Source organism: Rutilus rutilus (genome assembly GCF_951802725.1).
Source record: "Rutilus rutilus genome assembly, chromosome: 10".
NCBI classification, from domain to species: Eukaryota; Metazoa; Chordata; class Actinopteri; order Cypriniformes; family Leuciscidae; genus Rutilus; species Rutilus rutilus.
In genome coordinates this window covers 24063236-24070727 of record NC_140215.1, presented here as the reverse complement: position 1 = coordinate 24070727, position 7492 = coordinate 24063236, and positions in this window count along the sequence as shown.

Here is a 7492-nt window from a genome sequence, read left to right as displayed (position 1 = left end):
CTGTGAAGTGATGTATCGATGTTCCCTTATTCCCTATGCCGTTTGCAGTGCCCTTCGAACTAAACATGTTCGCTCCCTTCGGATTGGAATCTCACTTAAGATGGCGAAATAAGTTCACTTCGCCGTCCACTTACGGTCGAATGGAACGCACCTAATAGTGATGCTGGCTGAATACATAACGTACATAACACTCATGCTTTATGGAGATGGCATTTTTGCATGCATGTAGGCTACATCACCAGGCGACCAGGGTAAGATGGCAGAAATACCATCACAAAATGCACTGTGAAAAGTTAGTTTGCAAGTATAGGCTATAAGGGGGAAAAGTAAATAAACTTCAGGCCCATATTGAACATTTTTTTTCGGAGTTACACTATTAAAAGTCAGGCTATTAAAATAATGGGGTCATTTTTTTATGTTGGACTAACTTAAAGTTAGGCATTTTCATTAACACTTTTTGTTATACTGGTTGAAATTCTCTTCTCATCACATCTTGATGATAGCAATCAATAATAGAAGTGGTCTAAAATATTAAAACAGTAACTTACATCATCTGTGTAAGTCACAGGACCAAAAAATGTTTGTCCAATCATTGTTTTCGGTCTGTTTATGGCAACCCCAGACTAAGCATTTTTCTGGCAACACTATCAACGACGAAATGAATCGAGTGGTACAATTAGCTCTAGTGGTGTAACGATCGACTACCTTTTTTTGTTGTTGGATGCAGCGATTACAAATCCTGATGCATCGATCTTGATTGAAACATTAATCATGAATCGTTGATTTCAGTCAGTAATCAATTTAAAAGATAAGAATTAAGGAAAAGTGGATTATAGTCTCTCCAAGGAAGCATTGTGTGTTTAATGTAGGCTTGCCTGGAACAGGTTGTGTAGCCATAAACACTATCCCACACAATATTTAGCATGAACTAACAATACTTTTAAAGCCTATATGTAGCCTAAATTTCTACAAATGTCAATTTTGATAGCCTATTAAAATAACGTTAATAATAACAGCTACATTAAGAACTATCATGAACTAACATTAAAGGACAAACGTTTTTTTTTTTTTTTTTTTCACTCTCTGACCCCCTGAAGGCCGCTATGTAAAGACACATTTGGGGAAGCATTTAAATAATCCTATATGAATGCATATAAAAAATGCAGAATCGAATTGAATTAATCGCATCGAATTTTAAAGTGAATCGTCTCGAATGGAATCATTCTGAATTTGCAAAAATCGCTCTTGAATCGAATCGAAAAACCTATGAAACGTGAATCGAGTCAATTCGCTGTCTACCCAAAGATTCACAGCCATAGTAAATACCCACACTAGCCTAGCCTTGAAGTGGTCTTGCTCTTGACCACTTACTTATACTGTATTTCCTGTATTCAGAAGACCACAAGTGCGAGTAGAACTTTTGATTACCCAATAATTCACACTTATGTTGCAAAAATTCAAGTGTTTACAGAGCTTTATTTCGATTTTTAATACTTTGAATGTTAAAATAAACTTCTAGATGTTAGTTCAGTAGTCCCTATGTAACAGACGACTAATTGTGGTGCTTCTAATTCTAAAAAGCAGTTGTAAATGTAAATACATTATCATCTTTGCACTTGCAATAAAATATGCAACATTTTATGTTAAATCTAATTTATCTTACAGTGGAATGTTTTCCTTGACATCTCATGATTTTCAGGACACCTGCATGAGTTCCTGAACATGATGGGATACACCTTGAATACTGCTCTGAAATGGTGGCTGCGTAGATGCATTCCAAGGTAGGAAGACATGAAGGCACGTCCAAATCCAACGTTAGCTTTTCTTTCTGTCTCCTGAGATACCTTAAAGGGTTAGTTCACCCAAAAATGTCAGTAATTACTCACCCTCATGTTGTTCCAACCCCGTAAGACCTTCGTTCATCTTCGGAACACAAATTAAGATATTTTTGATGAAATCTGAGAGCTGGATCACGGCCTGTCACTCCATAGGCTTCTAAGGGATCAAAACTTGCCGCCCAGAAAAGATAGTAAAGACATTGTTAAAATAGTCCAAGTGACTACGGTGGCAAAAAAACTTTTATTCATTTATTTATTTTCGTCTGTGTGGGCCTGAATGAATTCACGTAGTGTAACAGCGCAGTGCTTCTGTGTTGTACGTCACATGCATCACACACATGACCAGCGTCGGCCAATAATGAGCCTATACTTGGTGACAACCTGACCTGTTGAAAAAGAGATGGTATTCATCCCTCCTGGGATGGTGCTGCTCTTCTCTCTAGTAATATGGCTCATAGTCTTAGAGCTCAAACATGACAATCTGGGGCTCAGGTCACGAAGCAGACAGACTGGCTAATGCCTAGTTCACACACTACATGATTTTAAGCCCGATTTAAGCCCGATTTGCAAGTTAACGAGCTCGCCGACAGGTCAGGCTGTAATCGCGTGCAAATCTGCGGGTGATCCGCGCTCGCCAATCTTTGAGTGTGAAATACTTAACGACGCATCAAAACCCCTCGCTGACACATCGCCGACGCCAGAAAAATATCCAGCATGCCAAATATCTGGAATTGTCGGCTGACTCGATAGCCTGTGGTGTCACGTGTCGCGACGAGCAACAGTGATCATCTTGTTATGATATTACAAAAGCCCTTTGTATTTGTAACCATCGTTGCCAAACCACAACAGGCAGCTGCTTTTTCATTATAATGTTTTACTCACTTCCAAATCTCTATCTGACAGACAATCCCTGCTGCCCGCGTGTGCTTATCCATCCGTTCACCCATATTCTTTTTTTTTTCTTTTTTTTCTTTCGGGGTTCTAAACAGATCATTGCACAAACAATATAGGCCTATATATAGGCCTATATATATATATATATATATATATATGGGGTGTGCGTGTGCCGGTTTCAGAATTGGTGTGACGGTTATGACGTGAGTCAAATGACATAACTCATCGGTTATTATATTGCCTATTTCCTTTTTATTTTATAAATAGGCCTACATGCAATTGGTTGATGAAACATTTATTATGTCGAAATGTACGAAATTCGTTTTAAATAAATTATTTCTACAAAGCAAAGTGGTAAAAATCATGTCTCACGATTTACAAAACAAAACTTCATTAAGTGGTAAAAACCCAATATAGCATCTTATGATCCTATCTTTTATTACAATTGTTTTTGAGCTAAAATGTAATACACATCATATATACACACTGTATATGTTTCTTTTATCAAACATGTTTGGGGCCAGTCAAGGGGTAATTAAACTGCACGATCAGTTATCGGTAATGATATTGTTTATTATTGCAAATGTTTATTGCTAATGTTTATTATTGGAAATGTTTTTCATTTGTTTAATAAATCTCATAATGATGGCACATCACTATATCATAGTCCTAGCTTTTATTTCTATCTCAAATGATTGAAAGAATCAATTACAGTTGGAAACGTATAGACCAATAATAACACAGACTGTCAACAATTGTTTTTAATTAGTATTTAAACATTCTCTATAATAGAAAAGATAGAAATTTAAAAATATTTTAATAACACGTTTTTTTGCGGTTATAGAGTTCTAATGACGGTGCTCAACTATATATATATATATATATATATATATATATATATATATACCAACAATTTTGTCCCGCCGTCCATTTGCCATTGGAATGCGCCAAGACTTGTTGTCAGCTCCTGTAGTGTGTAAGCCCCTGTTGCAGAAGATTTACGTAGTGTAGTCTGAACACCACAACGACTTCAAGACTCCAGAGCAAGTCATGTAGTCTGAACAGCACAGCGACTGCCGACGTTTAAAGTTGTGTAGTGTGAACTAGGCATAAACCGACCGTCTGCTAGCGGCCTCACGTCACCAAGGTCAGATAAATCCCATCACATAGAGCCTCTTTCACCTAGCTATCATCATATAGAGACTGTGTCTGCTCCCCTAATTTGGAAATCCAAAAAACGTTTTAACCCATCTAAGGTTAAAAATTTAATTGATGTTCAACAAATAAAAAACAGCTATAATACAGATGAGCAAATGCTAAAGCTTGGGTTGCTGAATATTCGATCGCTTACTTCAAAAGCATTCATTGTTAATGATATGATTTCAGATAATAACCTAGATGTGCTGTGTTTGACAGAAACCTGGCTAAAACCAAACGATTACATTACTTTAAATGAATCAACCCCGCAAGATTACTGTTATAAACATGAGCCTCGTCTGAAACGCAAAGGGGGTGGTGTTGCTGTAATTTATAGTAATAGTTTCAAAACCACTAAGAAATCAAGTTTTAAATATAATTCTTTTGAAGCATTGGTGCTTAATGTAAAAATATATAGTGTAAACGATAAATCACATTTGAGATTTGTGCTGGCTACTGTATACAGGCCACCAGGGCACCATACAGACTTTATCAAAGAATTTGCGGATTTTCTATCAGAATTAATATTGACTGCAGATAAAGTACTAATTGTTGGTGATTTTAATATACACATCGATAATGAAAAAGATGCATTGGGATTGGCATTTAAAGACATTGTAAATTCAATTGGAGTTAGACAACACGTGTCAGGACCTACTCATCGTCGTAATCATACTCTAGATCTAATATTATCACATGCTTAAAGAAGATTAAAGAAAATAGTCCAACGCCGTGGTACAACGAGCACACTCGGGCCCTTAAGAGAGCAGCCAGAAAAATGGAGCGCAACTGGAAGAAAACAAAACTAGAGGTATTTCGCATTTCATGGAAAGAGAGCTCGATTGCATACAGAGAGGCTTTAAAAGCTGCTAGATCTGCTTATTTTTCAACCCTATTAGAAGAAAATAAACATAATCCTAGGTATTTATTTGAAACGGTGGCTAAACTAACGAAAAATAAAGCTTCAAGCCCAGAAGTTTCCAAGCAACACAGCAGTAATGATTTTATGAACTTCTTCACTTATAAGATTGATAATATCAGGGACAAAATTATAACTATGCAACCGTCTACTACAGTATTGCATCAGGCAGTGCATTGTAGTCTCCCTGAGGAAAAATTTGATTCATTCGTTGCTATAGGAGAGGAAGAATTTACAAAACTCGTTAAATCATCTAAATCGACAACATGTATGTTAGACCCTATACCGACTAAGCTACTGAAAGAGATGCTTTCCAGAGGTCCTAGATCCTCTTCTTAATATCATTAATTCGTCTTTGTCATTAGGATACGTACCAAAAAACTTTAAGCTGGCTATGATTAAACCGCTTGTTAAAAAAACGCAACTTGATCCTACAGAATTAGTCAATTACAGGCTGATCTCGAATCTACCTTTTCTGTCAAAGATATTAGAAAAGGCAGTATCCTCACAACTGTGTTCCTTTCTTGAAAGAAATGATATCTGCGAGGATTTCCAGTCCGGATTTAGACCGTACCATAGTACTGAGACTGCCTTTGTTAGAGTCACAAATGATTTGCTTATCATCCGATCGTGGTTGTATCTCTCTATTAGTGTTACTCGATCTTAGTGCTGCATTTGACACCATTGACCACAACGTTCTTTTAAATAGATTAGAACATTATGTTGGCATTACGGGAAATGCACTAGCATGGTTTAAATCATACTTATCTGACCGTTATCAGTTTGTAGCATTAAATGATGAGATGTCTCATCGATCACAAGTTCAGTGTGGCGTACCACAAGGCTCAGTACTAGGACCGCTGCTGTTCACTCGTTACATGCTACCATTAGGAGATATCATTAGGAAACATGAAATTAGCTTTCACTGTTATGCTGACGATACTCAGCTGTATATTTCTTCAAAACCTAACGAAACTTATCAATTCACAAAATTAACGGAATGCATAGCGGATATAAAAAATTGGATGACTCGTAATTTCCTACTTCTAAATTCTGAAAAAACAGAGTTTCTAATTATTGGACAAAAAACTTCCTCACGTAATAACCTAGAATACTGTCTAACACTCGATGGCTGCTCTGTTAAGTCTTCATCGTCGGTTAGGAACCTGGGTGTGCGCTTTGATACCAATCTTTCATTTGAAAGTCACGTGTCTAGTATCTGTAAAACTGCATTTTTCCATCTTAAAAATATATCTAAATTACGCCATATGCTCTCATTGACAAATGCGGAACAATTAGTTCATGCGTTCATGACCTCAAGGCTAGATTATTGTAATGCTCTACTGGGTGGTTGCCCTGCACGCTCAATAAATAAACTACAGCTGGTTCAAAACGCAGCAGCTCGAGTTCTTACCAGAACCAGGAAGTATGACCATATTAGCCCAGTTCTGTCAAAACTGCATTGGCTCCCTATTAAACATCGCATAAATTTTTAAATATTGCTGATTACTTACAAAGCACTAAATGGTTTAGCTCCGCAGTACTTGAGCGAGCTCTTAATGCACTATAGTCCGTCACGTCTATTGTGATCTCAAAATTCCGGCCAGTTACTAATACCTAGAATATCAAAATCAACTGCTGGCGGTAGATCCTTTTCCTATTTAGCACCAAAACTCTGGAACAGTCTTCCTACCATTGTCCGGGAAGCAGACACACTCTGTCAGTTCAAAGCCAGATTAAAGACACATCTCTTTGACCTAGCATTCGCATAATACATTATAGACTTCTATAATTTAATGTTAGGCTGCATAGATTAGGTCAGCCGGAACCGGGAACACTTCCCATAAATCCTGATGTACTCGTTACATCATGAGAAGAATGGCATCTACGCTAATTTTAGTGTCTGTGTTTATCACGAGGTTTTCCTGCAGCCTGCCGGATCCAGGCCGTATCCAGATCTGACGAAGGACCTTCGCCTGGACCGATGACAACCATAGGATGACAACGCAGTGCTGAAGTGCCAACTAGTCTCTCCCTATGGAGGATCCCTCTACCACTATACAGATAAGGCATTGTCGGGAAAATCCGTTTCGCGTTCCTACCCAAAAGCAACAAAATAAAATAAAATTCTTTATCAAAATTTATAAGGAAAGACAAGTACTTTGTTTAGGCTTGGCTTGTAGGGAATTTCCAAACCTGCGTATTTTCAAATGCACATAACTATAGAACCCATTCTAAATGCGCATGTGAACGCCATCAGCGTTTCTCACAGGTTCGCGTTTAAAGTCTGTGTAGAGGGAATGGGGTCGTCTTAGCGGCCCCTAATTTAATAACAAATGATCGTTGCGACGGAAGCAAATCAATCAAAACTAACTTTAGATGGAAAATAACTTAACTCTGCTATAAAGCCAAAACAATCTCTGTTACCTTAAATTATACGCTTATCTCTGTGAAGCTGCTTTGAAACAATCTACGTTGTTAAAAGCGCTATATAAATGAAGATGACTTGACTTGACTTGACATACAACCCAGACGTTTGAATAGTGAATAGTTGAATAAAGTAGTTGTTTTTTGCACACAAAAAGTATTCTCGTCACTTGATAAACTTGTGGTTGAGCCACTGTAGTCACTTGGACTATTTTAA